Source organism: Thalassophryne amazonica, chromosome 16, assembly GCF_902500255.1.
Source record: "Thalassophryne amazonica chromosome 16, fThaAma1.1, whole genome shotgun sequence".
NCBI classification, from domain to species: domain Eukaryota; kingdom Metazoa; phylum Chordata; class Actinopteri; order Batrachoidiformes; family Batrachoididae; genus Thalassophryne; species Thalassophryne amazonica.
Window position 1 is genome coordinate 13568711 of NC_047118.1, and position 22663 is coordinate 13591373.

The 22663-nt window shown below is 40.7% G+C and overlaps 1 long non-coding RNA gene across 1 annotated transcript; it reads left to right on the top strand.

The window, feature by feature from the left end:
- Nucleotides 1-215: 215 nt before the first annotated feature.
- On the top strand, nucleotides 216-17764 carry LOC117528365. The gene is made up of 4 exons (XR_004565747.1): nucleotides 216-310; nucleotides 11112-11115; nucleotides 13633-13640; nucleotides 17754-17764. It is a non-coding gene; the product is annotated as an uncharacterized LOC117528365 (long non-coding RNA).
- Nucleotides 17765-22663: the final 4899 nt, after the last annotated feature.

Here is a 22663-nt window from a genome sequence, read left to right on the forward strand (position 1 = left end):
GTCTGCAACACTGAAGATCATATGTGCTGGATCATGCACAGAGAAATGCACCACTTTGCCAAAATGTCATAGCTGATGTTACCAGACATTGCAAATGTTACTTCTCATCTGTCTCTCTAAGTAACCACTCATTTGACACAAAGTTATCCCAGTAGTACCGAAGCATTCATTTTCTATATCCGCCTACTGAAATCAAGGCTCCCAGCAGTCATAGGGTGAGAGTTGGGGGTACACCCTGGACAGGATGCCAGTCCATCACAGGGCCACATGTAGGGAGGCAAACACATTCAGACTCGCACGCACACCTAGGGTCTTTTCACCTAACCAAACATGCAAATTCCACACAGAAAGTACCAGCTGGGAATCAATCCCAGGACCTTCTTGCTGTCAGGCAACAGTACTAACCACTAAACCACTGTGATGTCAATACCGACGCATCCTCCAAACATACAGAGTTCCAAAGATGTCCAGTCGCTGCCTTAAGTCACTGGTTAGTGTTCAAGTCTCGTACAGTAAGACAGAAACCATCAGGACCCTAAAATCATGGACCTTCATTCTCCTGCAGAGAATTCTGCATCAGGTGTCTCTCCATGTCAAAGGCTGCCAACACTGGAGCCAGACACACAAATGTCACTGCTGAGATAATCAAATATCTCTCCATGAAATCATTCAAAGACTAGATGTTAGTTTTGATTCAGGATAAATGCAAAACTAAACACTTTGATTCCTCACTCAGCTTTGCTCGTGTGGCCAACAGGATATCCATTGATTCCACAAAGATGACAGCATCGTCGGCAAAGTCAAGGTCAGTAAACCTTCCTCACCAACAAAAGCACCTAAGCCTCTGGTTTCCAAAACCATGCAAGGATTAAAACGTTTTGCTGATTATTGATAAATGGTTTTGTAGATAATGCTGTGCTCAAATGCTCAAATGTAGCCCAATTTCAATTTCAATTTATTTTCATTTATATAGTGCCAAATCACAATAAGGTTGCCTCAAGCCCAAACTGTTTCCCATGAAGAGAGTAGGGAAATTGTTTTATAGAGCAGCAGTGAACAAACAGACAGATGGATAAACAAACGGACAACTCGATTCCTATATGCAGCCCCCAGCAAAAGCCCCAAATTGGGTTTTTGTTTGTGAGGGATATAAATATGGCTGCTCATGGCAATGAATGTGAATATGTGTCTGTTTTGTGATGCAGAAATATTGTTGTAGCATGGTAGTATCTAGGCAGAACGTGAAGCATGTACTTTTCTTGACATTTGTCACTTTTTTGAGAAAAACAAGGAATTCTTAGAAGAGTGACATTTTGTGGATTTTCCTTTAACTGTCCTTATCCAGGCTTTTCCCACTGAGTTTCAGTCTGAACTTATTGGCTATTATGCAAATGTTGGTGCTTGTCTGAAGTGTAACTGCTCAGAAAAATGTATCTTAGGAACAGACTTCAAACTATTATATAAATTGCACATATTTATATTTGCAAACTGTGTTTCTTTTTTTTCCACCTTTGATACTCTGTGTGCTTCTTAACCTGTGTGCTGCTATACAATGCTGCTGGAATCTCAATTTCCCTGAGGGAGTCTTACCAAGGGATCAATAAAGTTCTGTCTAGTCTAATCTCTAATCTAATCTTGCCAAATAGTATTGTTCATGTGAAAGCAACTTTGAAAATATCATTATTCTTGTTTGACATGTTGTTCATTTCATACCTTTTCAATGGCTATATTAAACACAATGATTCATAAAAATAAGTAATTCCATTTAACTTCTCAAAGTGGTGAAATAACTTTGCCCTGCCAGATCTTGGTGACACTTTACAAAATATCAGCCACAAAGGTAGGTGATGTGCCTTTTGTAATATGACTTCATGTTTAACAAGGAGATATTGAAAATGTGTTTGCCCTTAAATGAACCCTAAAGCTTTTCTGTCTTACTGCAAGACATTTGCTCGGCATAATTATTTTCTGGATCCATCAATGTTCATCCTGTTAGCTTCTTGGCATACTTACATCATTATAATACATTAATATAAAGCAGTGATAAGTCCACTCCATCAAAGCTGTATGCCCCTATCTGAAATTAATCAACAACCCCAAAGCCATTCAGAATGGAGCATTCACTGAGACATTAATATAAAAGTGTAATGGAATTCATTAGATCTAAAATGGGTGTGTTTCTCTAAGAATAATACTAGCATTACTGCATTATTTTTAGTCATCTTAGTGGCTACAAATGGGTTTCGATCCACCATAGAAGTTCTTAGTTCCATTCGCGTTTGCCCGAGAGCTCTGTGATCTGAAATCTACTGCTTTAATATCTTTAAGTGAAATTCTTCATAATTTAGATACTGCTTGCAAATGCTGACATTAGCTTAATTCATTCATGTTTTAGCACAGAAAATGAATGTAGGATGCATGCTGCCAGGATACTACTGACAATAAGTTGAAATAAAGTGAAATCTTGTTCCAGAATCGGGATCTAGATCTGGATCACTTCCAAAATTCAGTGGAGTCTTCCATGCCCCTAGTGTGAATCTGTGAAGTAGTTTTAACATAATCCTTCAAAGTGTATATAAAGTGAAATCTTGATCAAGAATCTGGATTCAGATCCGGATGACCTTCAAAATTGAATGGGTTCTTCTATGGCCTAATATCTATCTGTGGTGAAAATTTAGTCAAAATCCATGCACTAGTTTTGACGTAATCCTGCTAAACTAATCCTTCAAAGCCTATATAAAGTAAAACTTGATTCAGAATCTGGATCTGGATCCAGCTCCAGATCACCAGCAAAATTTAATGGGTTCTTCTATTGCCTAATATCTATCTGTGGTGAAAATTTCGTCAAAATCCATGCAGTAGTTTTGCCGTAATCCTGCTAAACGTTATCCATTAAAGCCTATATAAAGTAAAATTTGATCCAGAATCCGGATTTGGATCTGGCTCCGGATCACTGGCAAAATTTAATGGGTTCTTCTATGGCCTGATATCTATCTGTGATGAAAATTTTGTCAAAATCTGTGCAGTAGTTTTGACATAATCCTGCTAAAACTAATCCTTCAAAACCTATATATAAAGTAAAATTTGATCCAGAATTTGGATTTGGATCCGGCTCCGGATCACTGCCAAAATTTAATGGGTTCTTCTATGGCCTAATATCTATCTGTGATGAAAATTTTGTCAAAATCTGTGCAGTAGTTTTGACATAATCCTGCTAAAACTAATCCTTCAAAGCCTATATAAAGTAAAATTTGATCCAGAATCCGGATTTGGATCCACTCCGAATCACTGGCAAAATTTAATGGGTTCTTCTATGGCCTACTATCTATCTGTGATGAAAATTTTGTCAAAATCCATTCAGTAGTTTTGACGTAATCCTGCTAAAACTAATCCTTCAAAGCCTGTATAAAGTAAAATTTGATCCAGAATCTGGATTTGGATCCGGCTCCGGATCACTGGCAAAATTTAATGGGTTCTTCTATGCCGGTGGTGAAAATTTCATCAAAACCTGTGAAGTATTTTTGAAATAATCCTGCTAACTGCCAGCCAGACAATTAAATGAACACCGATGATTTTATTGCATACTTGGCGTACGTAATTACATATAATGCCACCTGCTATGAAGACAACAAGGATTTGATAAAAATGCAATTCTTTGTTTTTCTGCTGCAGTACCCAGTCACAACAGTATCAATGTCAATCTACCATCAATTACTTGAAGTAGTATTTTCATAATACACGTAAGAGACTTGGACACTTATCAGTGACTCAAGAAAACCACGAGATCTATTTCATACTAGGATCCTTGGGTATTGCCAGAATGTCTTTATGTCAAACAGTTACTTATGGATACTTAGATGAAGAATACCAATTGCATTGTGAGGGAACATACACCATTTTAGCCATGTGGCAAGTTTCTCTGGGCATGATCCAGTGTTGAGGACCCCAGAAATTGGAGATAGCCAAGGAGATATTCATGTATCCCCTGGCTCTGGCAGTACATGGTTCTTAGTAGGGATGAACTGGATATCTGCATGGTTGGCTGCCATTTGGAACACAAGGTGGTTCTATATTGTCATGATGTGGAAATGCGTGGTGCTAGCGCTTGCTTCTTGACCTAACCTATTTCAGTAATTAGTGAAGTCAGGCTGCACAGCAGTTGATTTACAATCTTGCTTCATTTGTTTCGTTGTAAGATATTCCAATATACACCACTATAAAACCTGGTAAGGTGATAACATTTATCATGAGGATTACTCCCATTATCCGCTGGGCTTTACTAGCTGAAGTTTTGCTTTAATCTGAAAAGATTTATACACAAAAGTTACTGATACTAAGTTTGTATCTTCAGTCTGTTGATGCTTTTTTTTCTCCCACTTCAAATAACTTAGAAGTCAGAGTTGAAGGATCTAATCGATCCTCTTCCTCACAGATGGGACCATCTCTATTTATCTTTGTTAGTCTTGTGTCTGATGGCAAACATGTCAATAGTGTTTTCATTGTTGCTGCCCACTTGTACCGGTGTACAGTAGAGCTTTGAGACTGACGTTTCCCTGAACACCTACTTAGTTTTCTATACCTGGCCACCACAAGTTGGATACACGTGTATCGAGTGTCCTGCACCACAAAACTGCTCAAACTTTTGGTAGCTCTACTTTACATCAGAAATGAAATTTGGCAGGAATTACACAGCAAAAAGTCCAATAACATTTTAAATGTTTTGAGTATTTCTATCTGTAACCTTACTCTTTCAGGGATAATCCAACACTCACAGAAATATTTAACCCTAACTTTTAAGATTTATGTAATTTTATTACATGACAAATTCCCATTTACTTTTTTTTTTTTAGATAGTTTTAATACAAACCAACCAAATAAACCTTACATGATGCATATTGTTTACTGCAATAAATCCTATTTATTTGAAATGCATAATCCTCAGCTTTATTATTAATACAAAATACATAAAGCTGAGGATTATGCATTTCAAATAAATAGGATTTATTACAGTAATGAATATGCATCATGTAAGGTTTATTTGGTAGGTTTGTATTAAAATTACCTAAAAAGTAAATGGGTATTTGTCATGTAACAAAATTATATTAATCTTAAAAGTTAGGGTAAATATGTCTGAGTGAAAGTTAAACATTCAACACTCACATTTTTAACTCCCAATGGTATATTTGTTAAAGCTATAAACAGTACTTTCACAGTTTGAATTTTAATTTAAGTTTTAATTTAAAAATTGTTGTTGTATTGAGCATTGTCTATGGGAATCATGTACAAAAGGCATCAAGTTGGCTTTTAACCCACAGCCTTTAAGTTAGTAAGAAATGGCAGCATTGCCACAGTATCACCACGTACACTCACAACATGCTCTACAAGAAGTTATTTTTCCTTATTTCTCATTTCTCACTCAACTCCTCTACAGAGTTAAAATTACACTTGCAGAGACTTAAGTAAGTTGAAACAACATTGACATGATCAAGTCTCTTCAACAACACTTTGCAAGGCTTAGAAAAGAACAGAACTCTATTATATCACTGCACATTGTTGTGTGGGCCGCCTGAAGAGGAGGTACTGCTGGCCCACCACCACCAGATGGCGCCCTGCCTGGAGTGCGGGCTTCAGGCACGAGAGGGCGCTGCCACCACGGACACAGCTGGGGGTGACAGCTGTCACTCATCATCTCATGACAGCTGTCACCCATCAACACTTCATCATGCTACTCCATAAAACCCGGACGTCATCTTCACCTCGTTGCCGAGATATCATCGACCTGTGAAGGTAATGATCTCAGCCGTATAAATAACTGTGTCTAGTAAACTCAGTTTTTGCAGCTGTTTTTTCCTGTGGAGTGCACTATCTGGAGATTGGCGTGACCGGCGACAGCTTCGCTTTACACCCCACCAGATAAGTGCTGTGTGACAGGAGCTGCACGAGTGTGGATGAGAGGTGGAGGTGGAATCTCCACCATTGCTGTTACTGGGTGTGCACACACCCACATCTTGTTGTTTCTGCTTCTTGCCAGCAGTACCAGATCCGACATTCGGAGACGGTGGCCACCTGGGGACTCGGGACTTGGCGGCTCCAGTATTCTCCGGGTTCGGTGGCGGAGGAAATCGTGTGGTTCCGGTTCTTCTCAGGACAGATGTCTTCTATCCTCGAGCCTGCCCACACGTCACCCTTGTGATTGACTGTTTGCAAAATTTCACATTCCTCTGTATTGTGGTTGTGCTCATTCACAACAGTAAAGTGTTCATATTCGACTCTTTCATTGTCCGTTCATTTACGCCCCCTGTTGTGGGTCCGTGTCACTACACTTTCCCAACACACATAGCTCCAATAAAATTAGTCATTTGCATTTAACCCATCATAACTAACCTAACTAACCAAACTATAAGCCAACCATTTGGAATGTGCTGCATCTAAGATGACGGCAAGCTTGGAAAATCCAAATTGGGAACATCTGCGTTCCGAAAAGTGTGTGCTGACTCGATCAACTTGGAAAACAATATGGATGTCCTTTGTTGTTGTCTTTACAAAGATATGACAGCTGATTGTTGTAGGTGAGCAAGATAGAAAATGGCTCACAGAAGAGTATTTCCATTTTTGACCTAATGACAATAGCAATTGTTGCAGATGTCTTTGTAAAAAGTAATGTGGAAACAACACATCACATAGAAAAGCAAATCGTTTAACGTGAGTAATAGCATTCATAATATTGCTGTCTCAACAGCTGTGATGGATGACTCTGCTGGGGTAGTTGTGACATTAAGTTGGATAAATCTGAGAAATGCGTTTCTGCATGAGTTTTCCAGCAAAAAAAAAAAAAAAAAAAATCCAACCAGACCTTGTGTTCATAATTTTGTCTGAGCTGGACCTTGCAATTTCCCATTTGCAGACATGTTGGAAAGGGAGCAGTACTCTGACACCCCGGGACCAGTGGTACTGTAGGTCTGCAGATGCTACCTTAGTCATTGGCCTTAAAGGAGTATAAGCATACAAGAACAAAGAAACGCCACACAGAATGGAACTGGGCAATTTTGTTTGATACAATCAGAGATATTGTTACACTTGCATCTCCTGCTGCTATTATTCAATCGAATGAAGACTGGTAATTTTTTGTCCTTTTTATATGAGTAAAATTCATGATATCAGGGCAAACATCAATCCCTCCCTCTGTCTTCCTGTGCCAAATTTTACCCGGCTGTCAGTACTAGATAGTTTCACACCAATATCACGCCTTGGGGCAACTGTTTGTTGTGATTTGGCGCTATATAAATAAAATTGATTTGATTTGATTTGAATATCATTGAAAGAGCTCACTGCTCTGGTTGACAGGATGAGAGCTTCCTCCTGTCCACTTGATATCGTCCCTGCCTCCCTGTTTAAAAAGGTCTTCCATTCTATCAGCTCGGCTATTTTAGCAAAAATCAACAGGTCACTGCTTCTGGCTCCGTCCCCCAATATTTTAAACAGGCACTTATTCACTCTCTTTTAAATAAACCTCATGCTGGACCCTTCAGTCCTTCAAAATTTTAGACTAACAAAACGGCCTTTTGTTTCTAATGTTTAAGAAAAAGTGGTGGCCAAACAGCTCATGAGGTTTTAACTGAAGATAATATTTGGATAAATTCCAATCTGGGTCCTATCACTTGCACTCAGTAGAAACTGCCCCTTCAAAGAGTTTCAAACAATATTTTAATGTGCAGAGATGCAGGTGAATATTCCATACTTGTGCTTTTGGATCTCTCTGGAGCTTTTGATATGGTTGATCATGGGGTTTTAATTGAGAGATTAAGGACTTGGGTAGGCATTTGGGTCTGCCCTGGGATGGTTTTTGTCTTATCTTTTGAAAAGACTTTCACTGTTGCTACTGCTAATTTATGTCCTCCTCTGCCATGTTATCCTATGGCGTGCCTCAAGGCTCTGTTCTGGGACCTATATTATCTTCTCTATATTTGCTCCCTCTTGGTCATGTCCTCAGCTCTTTTAAAGAGGTTTCTTACCATGGTTATGCAGATGACATCCAGCTATATATTTCATTCACTCCTCAAACTGTTTCTAGAGTTTCTGCTCTTCAGAGCTGTGTTGAGGTTATTGGTGGCTGGATGGCGGGTAACTACTTGTTCCCAGTGGTGGGCACACTTCCGATAATTCGATAACAGATAATTATAGAAGATAATGTTTTCAGTATCGGATTATCTTTTTAGATAACTTTAAAAACCATTATCGAACCAATTATCTTCCGATTAATTTTTATCCGATAATTTTTAAACCGATAAACAAAATAAACAAAGCTGAACAGCGACAAGCATTTTTAAAATTAGTTCAGCACCCACCTGTTAAAAGTTTTGTAACAGACGCATAGTTATAGCTTTTAAATCAACTTTTTTGCTTTGCAAATGGCTTTTTTTTTTTTTACAAATGAAGTTTAAAAACAAAACAACTGCAAATAATAATACTACTACTACTACTAATAATAATATAATAATAATTACAACATTATTACAAGACAGCTCTGCAGTGTTTGCACACAGGCACAGTGCAAATGGTTGGATGCTGCTTGTAGCTTTCAGCAGCAGGATAACCTCACAACGGCTGACCACAATAATATATCAAACAGGTTTGATTCTCATTCGACCATACGATCGGCGATCAAGAGGTGGTCGTCAGATGTTGACCGCAGCTTGATACTCCGTGAACACTACATGATGCAGGACACACGATTAACCTGAAACTTGGTCCAAAAAATTCCTGCATGAAAAATCATCTTGCACACTGTAAAGCACGTTTTACAACATCAAATGAATGTTGTAAAGAGAGAATGTGGAGAGAATGTGCGCAAACATGCGCACATTCTCTCCACATGCAAAAAAATTTGCGATGACACTTCCAGGGCTCCGTAAAAATGCCTGTTTTTACAAATAAAAAAATGGAATATTTTACAAAAGCACATTTAAACACCAACACACGACAGACGTCACATTAGCGTGTTGGTTTACATAATGAATGACTGAACCAATCAGTGTTTAGCAGAGGCACGTTTACCCTGAATCCTTTGCGATCTGTCTCTTTGTTACAAAATGTCAGAATTAGTGCATTATTCAACATTAAAATATATATGTTATATTTTAACTTTGTACAAATGACAGAATTGACATTAATGGAGTTATTCTATCGGTATTAATTTTATTTATAAATCAACACCATAACTCAATATGACTTTATTTTTCAAGACCTTCGCATGACCGGAGCTTTGTCATTGATAGAAAGCTGGCTTTACGGCTGCTCTGAGTGCCTCTGTGTTGGGAGGGCTGTAATAAACAAGAGCTTCCAGCAGGGGCCGAATGTTGAAAGAAAAAAGTGTGGTCTCATTGTTTGGGTCTTGGGGTGCCTCTGTCTGTGTTCAGAGCGCTGTAGTAAACAAGAGCTTCCAGCAGGGGCAGACTGTTGAAAGAAAAAAGTATGGTCTTATTGTTTGGGTCTGTTGTTATTTTTAGTATTATTAGAAGCTATTAAATTTGTTTTGCTAGTAGTTGTAAATGTGCCAGAGATAATATTGGAATTTATCTGTTATCGGTTATCTGTAACTTCCGATACATTTTTGGGTGGTTTATTGTTTTATCTTTATCGAAGATAACTTTTTAGTTATCTGTTTATCTGTTATCGAAGTTAATTTTTTGGTTATCTGTGCCCACCACTGCTTGTTCCTTAACACCATAAAAACTGAGGTCCTTGTTTGTGCCCCTGACGTGTTTGTTCCCACTGTGGTTGGGAACCTTGGTTCTCTGGCCCCTTTTGTTAGCTTAGCAGTCAGGAATTGAGGTGTTATGTTTGATCAGTCTCTCAATTTTGATGTGTATGTTACCCGCCTGGCACAATCTTGTTTTTGTTCATCTACCTGTTTGTTCAGGATTTTGTCTAGGGCAGAGATGGAGATGATCATTCATGTGTTTGTCTGATCACGTCTGGATTACTGTAACTCCCTGTTTTTTAGCCTTAGCAAGTACTCGCAGGACTCCTTACAAATGGTCCAGAATGTGGCTGCAAGAATTCTTACAGGGTCATCAAAGAGGTCACATGTAATGCCGGTTCTTTCCACTTTGCATTGGCTACCCATCCACTTTATACTTCAGTTTAAAATTTTGGTCCTGACTTTTAGAGCGCTGCACTTTCAAATGTCACCTTATATCAGCGAGCTACTACTATACATCCATATGTGACAAGCAGACCTCTGAGATCTTCGAATCTGGGCCTGTTGGTTGTGCCGAGGACAAGATTGAAGACCAGGAGAGAGTGTGCTTTCGAGGTGGTGGCTCTTAAGAAGTGGAATGCATTGCCTTTGGGGCTCAAACAAATGTTTAAAGTGAAACTTAAGGGACGCATTGTATAACTTGGGTTTTTAGCTAGTTTTATCTGTTCTGATGTTTTTAATTTCTTTGTTCTTATGTGAAGCACTTTGTGATTTTATCTTGAAAGGTGCTATATAAATAACCTTTACTTACTTACTTAGTTACTTACTTACTTACTACTGTACGAGGTCTGTCAATAAAGTATAGGTCCTTTTTATTTTTTTCAAAAACTATATGGATTTCATTCATATGTTTTACGTCAGACATGCTTGAAACCCTCGTGCGCAGTGTGAGTTTTCCATGCCTGTCGGTGACGTCATTCGCCTGTGACACTCCTTGTGGGAGGAGTCGTCCAGCCCCTCGTCGGAATTCCTTTGTCTGAGAAGTTGCTGAGAGACTGCGCTTTGTTTGATCAAAACTTTTTCTAAACCTGTGAGACACATCGAAGTGGACACGGTTCGAAAATTAAGCTGGTTTTCAGTGAAAATTTTAAAGGCTGATGAGAGATTTTGAGGTGATACTGTCGCTTTTAAGGACTTCCCATGGTGCGAGATGTCGCGCAGCGGTCCCAGCGCCGTCGTCAGCCTGTTTCAAGCTGAAAACCTCCACATTTCAGGCTCTATTGATCCAGGACGTCGTGAGAGAAACAGAGAAGTTTCAGAAGAAGTCGGTTTCAGCATTTTATCCGGATATATCCACTGTAAAGGAGATTTTTTTTTATATGAAAGACGTGCGGACGGTGGAAGCCTTAAGGACAGTTGGATCATGTCCAGCTGTTAAACAATTTCTCATATACTCACTCCACTGAAAGCCATCAAAAGCCGCCTGGATTTTACAAATGGTTATCAACACGGAGGTGTTTTTCCTGTGCCGCCGCACCGCGCCGGCTGCGTCCCGGCTGCGTCCCGGCTGCGTCCCGATTTTTTTAATGAAAGTCCGCACGTCTTTCATTAAAAAAATCTCCTTTAACAGTGGAATATCCGGATAAAATGCTGAAACCGACTTCTTCTGAAACTTCTCTGTTCTCTCACGACGTCCTGGATCAATAGAGCCTGAAATGCGGAGGTTTTCAGCTTGAAACAGGCTGACGACGGCGCCTGAGAGCGCTGCGCGACGTCTCGCACCGTGTAAAGTCCTTAAAGCGACAGTATCACCTCAAAATCTCTCATCAGCCGTTAAAATTTTCACCGAAAACCAGCTTAATTTTTCGAACCGTGTCCACTTCGATGTGTCTCACAGGTTTAGAAAAAATTTTGATCAAACAAAGCGCCAGTCTCTCAGCAACTTCTCAGACAAAGGAATTCTGATGAGGGGCTGGACGACTCCTCCCACAAGGAGTGCTCACAGGCGAATGACGTCACCGACAGGCGTGGAAAAACTCATGCATGCGCACGAGGGTTCAAGCATGTCTGACGTAAAAACATATGAATGAAATCCATATAGTTTTTGAAAAAAATAAAAAGGACCTATACTTTATTGACAGACCTCGTATGACTCTTGCTGCTGTGTGATTTTCTCCACTGTGGGATCAATAAAGTTTATCTTATCTTGTCTTATCTTATCTTTAGGTAAGTCAAGGGATGATTACATGAACATTTCCTAGTCACTGAATATGTTTGGACTTTATTTATATCAACCATTAAGAAATGCAAACAGCATTAACTACAGCATTAACACTACATTAACTACAAACTGCAGTAACTACAGAGGCATAAAGCTGATCAGCCACAGCATGAAGTTATGGGAAAGAGTAGTAGAAGCTAGGCTTAGAAAACAGGTGAAAATCTGTGAGCAGCAATATGTTTCATGCCGAGAAAGAGTACTACAGATGAAATGTTTGCTCTGAGAATACTGTTTGGAAAAGTACAGAGAAGGACAGAAAAGAGTTACATTGTTGTTTGTAGAATTAGAAAAAGCTTATGATAGGGTGCCAAGAGAAGAGTTGTGGTATTGTATGAGGAAGTCTTGAGTGGCAGAGAAGTATGTTAGGGTAGTGCAGGACATGCACAAGAATAGTGTTACAGCGGTGAGATGCGCAGTCGGAATGACTGACTCATTCAAGGTGGAGGTGGGATTACACCAAGGATCAGGTCTGAGTCCTTTCTTGTTTGCAGTGGTGATGGACAGGTTGACGGATGAGATCAGACAGGAGTCCCCATGGACTATGATGTTTGCAGATGACATTGTGATCTGTAGTGAGAGTAGAGAGCAAGTTGAGTCTAGTCTGGAGAAGTGGAGATAGCTTGGAGAGAAGGGAATGCAAGTCAGTAGAAGCAAGACTGAGTACATGTGTGTGAATGAGAGGGAGCCCAGTGGAATAGTGCAGTTACAAGGAGTAGAAGTGGTGAAAGTAGATGCGTTTAAATATTTGGGGTCAACTGTTCAAAGTAATGGAGAGTGTGGTAGAGAGGTGAAGAAGAGAGTGCAGGCAGGGTGGAGTGGGTGGAGAAAGGTGGCAGGAGTGATTTGTGACCGAAGAATATCAGCAAGAGTGAAGGGGAAAGTTTACAAAACAGTAGTGAGACCAGCTATGTTGTATGGTTTAGAGACAGTGGCACTAACAAAAAGACAGGAGGCAGAGCTGGAGGTGGCAGAGCTGAAGATGTTGAGATTCTCTTTGGCAGTGACAAGAATAGACAAGATTAGGAATGAACATATCACAGGGACAGCTCAGGTGGGACGGTTTGGAGACAGAGAGGCGAGATTGAGATGGTGTGGACATGTGCAGAGGAGGGATCCAGGGTATATAGGGAGAAGGATGCTGAGGATGGAGCCACCAGGCAGGAGGAGAAGAGGGAGACCAAAGAGGAGGTTCATGGATGTGCTGAGAGAGGACATGCAGGTGGTTGGTGTGACAGAGTAAGATACAGAGGACAGGGTGAGATGGAAACGATTGATCTGCTGTGGCGACCCCTAACGGGAACAGCTGAAAGACAAAGAAGAAGAAGAAATGCAAACAGCATGGTACTGTATGGTAAATATGTCTGGAGTTGGCAATTCTCAAAAACTGAGTGACTGTGTAAGAAGAAAGAACCTAGTGAGAGAAGACACCAAGACAACCATAACAACTCTAAAGGAGTTATAGACGTCTGTAGCTGACTGTGATGGGAAAAACTGTGCGTGGTGCAATTTTTGTTTGTTGAATCACCAGTTATGACTCTAAATTGGCTGTAGGTGTGAGTGAGACTGTTAATGTGCTTGTCTGTCTATGTGTGTTGGCATTGTGATGGCAACCGTCTGGCATTTGCCCGTTTGCCCAATGACTGATGGATAGATTTCAAGGTCAAAGTGTTGAAGTGTCAAAGGTCGAAGTGTCGTTTCATAAGATGAATTAGATCTGATCAAATGGCAGGGGGATGGATTTAGTTCATGCACTTGAATCAAAGTTTTTGTGGTATTGCCAGGTTTTTTCAACTTTTTCAGTTTCTGAATTCTTTTTTCCAGATAATTTTCACAGATATTGGTTTTCTCTGCTATGTACAATTTGTCATTGCTTTTTGCCACTTGGTTTCTGACTGATAATTGGATGATAGACAAGCAGGTATAAAATTGGAACCTCCAACCAATTTTGGTGGTGTAGCTAAATCCATAACAGAGAACTGAGAGAGACTGAGGCACTTTTAATTGAGATATAATGCAAAATGTATACACCAAATGGGCTTTTTAATATTCAAAAGTCCACAAAATCCACAATGCGGATCAGAACTGGATCAAACTTTGTCAGGCCATAGTGAGTGCCAGCCTGCACATCACTTTCAAATATGACAGTGATTGGGGCATGTTTGATTAAGATTCAATATAAATATATATGAAATGGGGTTTCAATGTTAAATTTAAATGGGCACAAAATCTGTAATCTGGATCAGATCCGGATCAAACTTTGTCAGGCGATAAAGGATTCCATCCTACATAATGTTTTCAGATATGACAGAAATGGGATCTTTTTTGACAGTTATGAATTTTTCCAATATTTTTCCTGACTTTGACCTTTGACCTTGAAAACTGAATCAGTTCTTCCCCATCAGGATATGAATCATCAGTAAAATTTTCATAAAGATGTATGAAAAAGTGTGGGCTCCAGGCTGCTCACAAACAGACAAACAGACAAACAAACAGACAGAGGGGAAAACACAACCCCCTCCAACCTCGTTGGCGGAGGTAATAAAAAATTCAAATTAAATTTTTTGCCCCAGCATGAAATAATCCAACTCCCACCGTGGGAAGAACCTCTGATGCTGCAACTCCATCTCTGCCTTGTACAGTTGTTGGTCAGCGCACTCCAATAACTGTGATCAGTAATGCCACAGCCCTAATCAGTCAAATTAATGCAGGTGTGATCAATACGGCTTTAGTTAGGGATGACACCACAGGGGAGAGAGAACGAGAGAGAGAAACAGAGACAGAGAGAGAAAGAAAAGCACAACCTTGCATACGTAAAAGAAGGCAACCAAGAAGCAGCAATACACACAGTACAAATGCAAATCAAAGCATGCAGCAAATTCAAGCACTCACAAATGAATCCAAAGTGAATTTTCTCATGTATGAGAAAACATTCAGGGATGGAACAGAGGCGGCACAGTGTGAGTGCAGGATGCCCACTCTAAAGTCTGGCTACAGTGTATTGTATCTGTTCTTGTCTTTGCCCTGTAGCAGTGGCTTGGCTTTTCTTATCCTCTTTTTCAGCTTCATTTTTACTGCCCAGAGGTCGTAACAAACACCCTCTTGGAAACATTCGATACCTTGTTACATGCTTTTTTTTTATCCTCTCCTCCTGCTGTCACTGAAACACATTTATTCTGTAATGCAATGAGACAGACTTCACGATAATCCCCAGGAACAGATCACAGTAAGAACCTCCTCAACACCCTTAAAGCTACTGTGTGTAGGATTTAGGGGCGACTGTTAACAAAAATGTAATATAGCATTCATGACCATCTGTATATCCATGTGTAAGTACTTACAATTAGGGAATAAGCCTGTTGTGTCTGATGATTTACAGACATTTATGTTGGTTATATGCTTGCAAATTGAGCTTTACGATTTTTTGTAAAACGGCTATTTGTGACCTTATAACAGCATGAACATCCACTAATCATTAGACACAAGGGGGTTATTCCCATTCAAATTCAATTCCATCATTTTCACAGTTTATTTTTCTGTAGGTAATTCATGCGGCGATGCTTAGTGTTGAGCCGAGGCAGCGTTGCTCCAACAGCAGTCAGGACGCGGAGTAATCCATCAAACGGGAAAATCCATCAGATCCATCAAATGTGAAATGGTAATTCTGTATCAGAATCCACATCGATACTTTTGTATGGTAGCTTAAATTCACCCATTTCTGCATTGTCATCAGTGCGCGACTTTCTCTCGTGCTCAGCTAACAGCTAGCAGCACGCGCGGCCAATGTTCTGTCAAATTGTGCATCTTGTTGCATAAATCGACAGTTCTGTGTCCCAGGAATACTGCGCATGCATGCGCAGTTGCATCCTCCACACAACTGCGTATTGCGCGGAGGACAGGAATGATATTTGACAAAATGGCACCTCATCAGAACACCGGTCAGGGCGCGGAGTAATACATCCAAAATGTGAAATGTTAGAATATTTTGCCACCGTTACCCCATATTATATGGTCTTAAATCTCACACATTTAACCAATGAGATTCACGGAAAAAATGTAATTGGATTAGAATGATGAAACAATATGCTGAGAATGAGCACTTTATACGTTCAAGGCATCGCGATGCTGATACAGTATCGCGATGTCATGAACATCTGTGCTTGCTCCCCTCTACTGTCTACTGATTGCTAGTGCATGCTAACAAGTTAGACACCCCTCATTTTTGTGAACTGTACTGTACAGAGTATAGGCTGAACTTGTTTTAAAATGGAAAAAGTCCAACGTGATCACATGGCAAAAATGTGATGACATCACAAAGAGTTATTTACTACAGTAGTTTGCGATACCATCGTGAAACTAAGTACATGTTTGTGACGGTATCACAAACATATTTTGTGATGGTATCACAAAATCTGGGGTACCACAGTGGGGTTGGGGTGAAATGTGTTACATTTTCATGAAGGTTGCACCTTTTTCGCCCCTTTAACCCCTTAATGCCCATCGTCGCATATATGCTACAATCGCTGACTCAAATATGCAACTTACCAAATTGACCTGTATGCCTGTTGTCGCAAATTTGCAACATACCATCATTATTATTGTAACATTATAACATAAAGTCATTACCAGAATACCCAATATTACTATCTAGTTTTTGTGCAAAAGTGAAATGAATAATCTCAACATTATTTACCATCTACTTAAAGGCAAAAACACACACAAAACATTTTTTTATATACAGCTATATAAATTCGGGCGTTAAGGGGTTAATTTGGGAATTTGACTCATTTTTTGAGGTGTACTTTTTTATTATCACCTCCGCCAATGAAGTTGGAGGAGGCTATGTTTTCGCCCCTGTTTGTTTGTGTGTCTGTCTGTTTGTGAACAGCCTGGAACCCACAATTTTTCATATATAGTTATGAGATTTTTACTGAAGATTTATATTCTGACAGGCAAGAACTGATTCAATATTCAAGATCATAGATGAAAGGACAGTCAGGAAAAATCTTGGAAAATTGGAAAATCCCCATCTTCAACATTGAATGAATTTCAAAAATTCATAACTCTGTCTGATCAAATTTCTTTCATATTTGAGATCATTATGTAGGATGGTATCCTTTACTGGTGGACAAAATGTAATCTTAATATCTATTCTTAATATCTAATATAACAAATCTTAGAAACATGGTGTCTAACCAGATCCTTACTCTGGATGGCATTACCCTGACCTCTAGTAATACTAGAGATACTAAAAATCTTGGAGTCATTTTTGATCAGGATATGTCCTTCAATGCGCATATTAAACAAATATGTAGGACTGCTTTTTTGCATTTGCGCAATATCTCTAAAATTAGAAAGGTCTTGTCTCAGAGTGATGCTGAAAAACTAATTCATGCATTTATTTCCTCTAGGCTGGACTATTGTAATTCATTATTATCAGGTTGTCCTAAAAGTTCCCTGAAAAGCCTTCAGTTAATTCAAAATGCTGCAGCTAGAGTACTGACGGGGACTAGAAGGAGAGAGCATATCTCGCCCATATTGGCCTCTCTTCATTGGCTTCCTGTTAATTGTAGAATAGAATTTAAAATTCTTCTTCTTACTTATAAGGTTTTGAATAATCAGGTCCCATCTTATCTTAGGGACCTCATAGTACCATATCACACCAATAGAGCGCTTCGCTCTCAGACTGCAGGCTTACTTGTAGTTCCTAGGGTTTGTAAGAGTAGAATGGGAGGCAGAGCCTTCAGCTTTCAGGCTCCTCTCCTGTGGAACCAGCTCCCAATTCAGATCAGGGAGACAGACACCCTCTCTACTTTTAAGATTAGGCTTAAAACTTTCCTTTTTGCTAAAGCTTATAGTTAGGGCTGGATCAGGTGACCCTGAACCATCCCTTAGTTATGCTGCTATAGACTTAGACTGCTGGGGGGTTCCCATGATGCACTGAGTGTTTCTTTCTCTTTTTGCTCTGTATGCACCACTCTGCATTTAATCATTAGTGACTGATCTCTGCTCCCCTCCACAGCATGTCTTTTTCCTGGGTCTCTCCCTCAGCCCCAACCAGTCCCAGCAGAAGACTGCCCCTCCCTGAGCCTGGTTCTGCTGGAGGTTTCTTCCTGTTAAAAGGGAGTTTTTCCTTCCCACTGTTGCCAAGTGCTTGCTCACAGGGGGTCGTTTTGACCGTTGGGGTTTTTCCGTAATTATTGTATGGCCTTGCCTTACAATATAAAGCGCCTTGGGGCAACTATTTGTTGTGATTTGGCGCTATATAAATAAAGTTGATTTGATTTGATTTAATATGATTCAGATTACAGATTTTGTGGCCATTTAAATTTAACTTTGAAAACCCCATTTGGCGTTAATTTTACATTATATCCTAATCAAACGTGCTCCAATCACTCTCATATTTGAAAGTGAGGTACAGACTGGCACGCACTATCACCTAACAAAGTTTTATCCGGATGTAATCTGGATTGTGTATTTTGTGGATATTCGAATTTAATATTGAAAAGCCCATTTGGTGTACATTTTGTATTATATCTCAGTTAAAAGTGATTCAATCACTCTCATTTGTGACAATGAGGTGCAAACTGGCACTCTCAATCAATAGGCTAAATTTGATCAGCATGTGATCCGTATTGTGGATTTAGCAGATATTTGATATTAACATTGAAAAGCCCTTTGACCTTTAGCATTTTTTCCAAGGTAAAAATTTGTGGAATTGGAAACTAGTGTTGGCAGAGGTTTGCTCTCGGTGCTCCAGTTGATATTTATTTTTTGTTATTAGACTTTTCCTTTAGTGTTTTGATTCTTGGGAAAGTCCTGTATAAATAGTCATGATAATTATTATTGATCATAATTATATATTATATATTGAACTTTTGATTTCTTTGGTATATAAGTCACAGGACATCCCAAACCAGTAAAAAAAAAAAAACAAAAAACAACCTGCAACTTACACTCTGGAAAATATGGCATATTGCTACCATATCTCACGGCATCATTTTTCATAATAGGAGCATGAATTTTTTACACTCTGTGATCTTTGGGTCTTGGGGTCTATGGTTAGGGTTAGGGGAAGGGTTAGTAACAATAAGTTAAAAAAAATCACAAAAATTTGAATCATTTCGTGACAGGAGCACGAAAAAACCTTGTGAGACTGGGTTGCATGTTGTTTGTTACAAAAGGAGCCAAGTGAGCATGAAGAAGTAAAAACAAAATCGTGACCGGTGACATCATAATGCAATCTGTAACCTCACCACTAGATGACACTAAATCTGACACACTGTGGCTTTAAATTAAACTTTTGTATTCTCTGCTGTAGCTCCCTATTAGCTGAAACCATATGCTTTGTCTTGGGGGTTTGACTCACCCCATCTTCACCCAAGTTAAGGTGAGAAATGCTTCAGTGCCTTCCCCCACCCCACGACCCGCGTGAGAACTCTGCTGTTGCACGCTCCACATTTTGTGTAAAATATGTGAAGACATTAGAGAAGGCGACATGACCAAAGTCCACACTGTTTACTGTGAGGGGGGTGGAAGCCCCACAGTGATTATGCAGTTGACATCACAGTGGCAGATGGTGGACTATAAACAACTGCAATCATGGCACGTGAAAACTCAAGTGGCAGCCCCGCCGTGAATTCAGTGCCTGGGGTGCAAATGCTTCACTGTTACTTGGTCAGGGTTACACCATCTGGAGTTATTAACAAAGACAGCAACAAGGACTCCTGTTGCTCGTTAGATATTCACTTTATCCACCGTATTGATGACATCCCTGAACACCCCCCCCAACCCAATATCGGTATATATGTGTGATGAAAAGACAGATTTAAAGTGAGGCCACGCTGCACAAAATCTGTTTTTACTGTAATCTACCTTTTACAGTTACACCAAGGTTTCATGTTTAACACTCACAAAGGTCTACAATTCCATGAATGTGCAAGTAGAAATAATCAAGCTATGTACAAAATGTGACATATGTAATGGAAGACAATATCTGGAGTAAAGCCCAACTGATGTTACGCTGTATCCACAACTCCATATCCACGCAGAGGCCTCAGCGTCATTGCGAACCCCCTCTGCATAGCCTGATGTGCACCTCCCCGAAATTGTAACTACTCATCGAGATGACGGAGTTCGCACAGGCTGTGATTGGTCCGCTAACTACAACATTTCCGGAATCTCACCACAATCAATGACTTTCATGACCATAGACGTCATGGCATAGTAGGCCAGTCTTCACGGAAAATGTTGTGCGCTTTACTGTTCTGGTGCTGAAATGCATTGCGACACCCACCAACGCATAAACCCAGCTGGAGAACTTCCAAAGTTTCACAACTGCGTCAAACCGATTGCATGCCCACAGAGTTACAGAGTAGAAGAACTGCCAGGTTAGTCAATTTGACGGTTTTGAAAGTTTGACCTGTCATAACTCTGGTTAATTAAAACCATTCTCTTCCTGGCATCCTGACTTTGTCTTTATTTAAAAAAAGGAAAAAAGAAGATATAAGTATTTCTACCTCTCACTACTGCAGCCGCTATTTTGACAGTTCTATTATTTGCATTGCATTTTTTTCCCACGGCTGAGTGTGGGCGCGAGCTTCGCCTAGCAACCACCGCTGTGGCGCGCTGTTTAAGAAGGAGACAGCTAGCAATTCATTCTAAATGGCTTCTAGACGATGATTTTCTGTAAAAAAAAAACACCACTGGAAATGCTACAACGGACCATCGTGGTGAAGAGAGAGCTGAGTAGGGGGGCAAAGCTCTCGATTTACCGATCGATCTACGTTCCGATCCTCACCTATGGTCATGAGATTTGGCTCATGACCGAAAGAACGAGATCGCAAGTACAAGCGGCCGAGATGAGTTTCCTCAGCAGGGTGGCTGGGTGCTCCCTTAGAGATAGGGTGAGGAGCTCGGTCACTCGGGAGGAGCTCGGAGTCGAGTCGGTGCTCCTCCACGTCGAAAGGAGTCAGTTGAGGTGGCTCGGGCATCTTTTCCGGATGCCCCCTGGACGCCTCGCTGGAGAGGTGTTCCGGGCACGTCCCATTGGGAGGGGAAGACCCAGGACACGCTGGAGGGACTACATCTCTCGGCTGGCTTGGGAACACCTTGGGGTTCCCCCGGAGGAGCTGGGGGAGGTGTGTGTGGATCGGGAGGTCTAGGCGGATTTGCTTGAGCTGCTGCCCCCGCGACCCGACTCCGGATAAAGCGGAAGAAAATGGATGAATGGATGGATGGATGGATGGAAATGCTACAAAATTTAGATGAGGGGAATTCTGGGGGTGAGGGGGATTCGGACAACTCTTGGCCCATCATCAGCTCCAATGACAGCGAGTCGGAGAGTGAGCCTCCCCTGACTAAAAAGAGATGAGTTGTCCCGTCAGCAGGAGGTGGTGATGACACTTTTTCAAGGTGGTAAAAGAGTAAGAATGCTACCCGTCAAATTGACCGCCTTAGCAGTTCTAGTAGTGTGGGAGTCCTAGTGTTAATGCTTTGATTAAGAGACACGCCCACATGGAAAACATTGGTGGAGAGAGAAAGAAGAGAGATAAAGAGATATAGAGGTAGACACGAGGGGTGATTGAGAGGTTTTGAGGCTGGCCCCCAAAAAAGGAGGTCATGGTTTTCCATCTTTTGTATTCTGAGAAACCAGTATTTCTCAACATTGCACCCAGTGAGTCAAAATTTCACACATTCTCGAGAAAGAACCCCCCCCCCCCCCTCCCCAGCTGCACAGCTGTACAGGTGGTCTCCACCTTCAAGTACCTGGGTCTGCACATTACTGACAACCTCACTTGGTCAAACAACACAGCCAGCTTCCTAAAGTAGGGAGGGGTGTTACTTTAAAAAATGTGGAAATCTATAAATGTTTGCATGGAATATGGAAATATACACGGAATAAACCATAGCAGGACAAATTTTGGGTAATTTGGTTGTAAAAACCCATATGGACGGAGCGTTTGAAAATTTCAAGTAACGCGTTTGTCGTATATGTGCTGTTGATGTAGAAAACCTGTTGTGAAAGTGTAGTGACACGGACCCACAACAGGGGGCACAAATGAACGGTCAATAGATGAGCCAAAATATAACAATTTAATGTTGTGAAGGTGCACAACGAATACACAGACAATCTCAGAATATGATTACAGTCAATCCACAAAGGTGACGTGTGGGCAGGCTCGAGGATAGAAGACGTCTGTCCTGAGAAGAGCCAGAACCACACTATTTCCGCCGCCACAGAACCTGGTGAATACTGGAGCCGCCAAGTCCCGAATTCCCAGGTGATCACCGTCCCCGACTGTCGGATCTGGTACTGCTGGCGAAGAACAAAGACAGTCAAGTGTGGGTGTGTGTACACCCAGTAACAATAACGGTGGGAATGCCACCTCCACCTCTCACTCAATATGCTGATGAATTTACAGTGATCCCTCAGAGGAAAAGAGTGCCGTCCTGCACTCACTCAGCCTCCACAGGAAGAGGGACCGGTACTCCTGCAAACACTCACAATATACAGCTCATAAGTAAACACAAATGGCTGAGGATATTACCTCCATTGAAGTACGATATCTCGGCGATGAGGTGGAGATGACGTCTGGGTTTTATGGAGTGGGATGATGAAGAATGAGTGACAGCTGTCAGGACATAATGAGTAACAGCTGTCACTCCCGGCTGTGTCCGTGGCG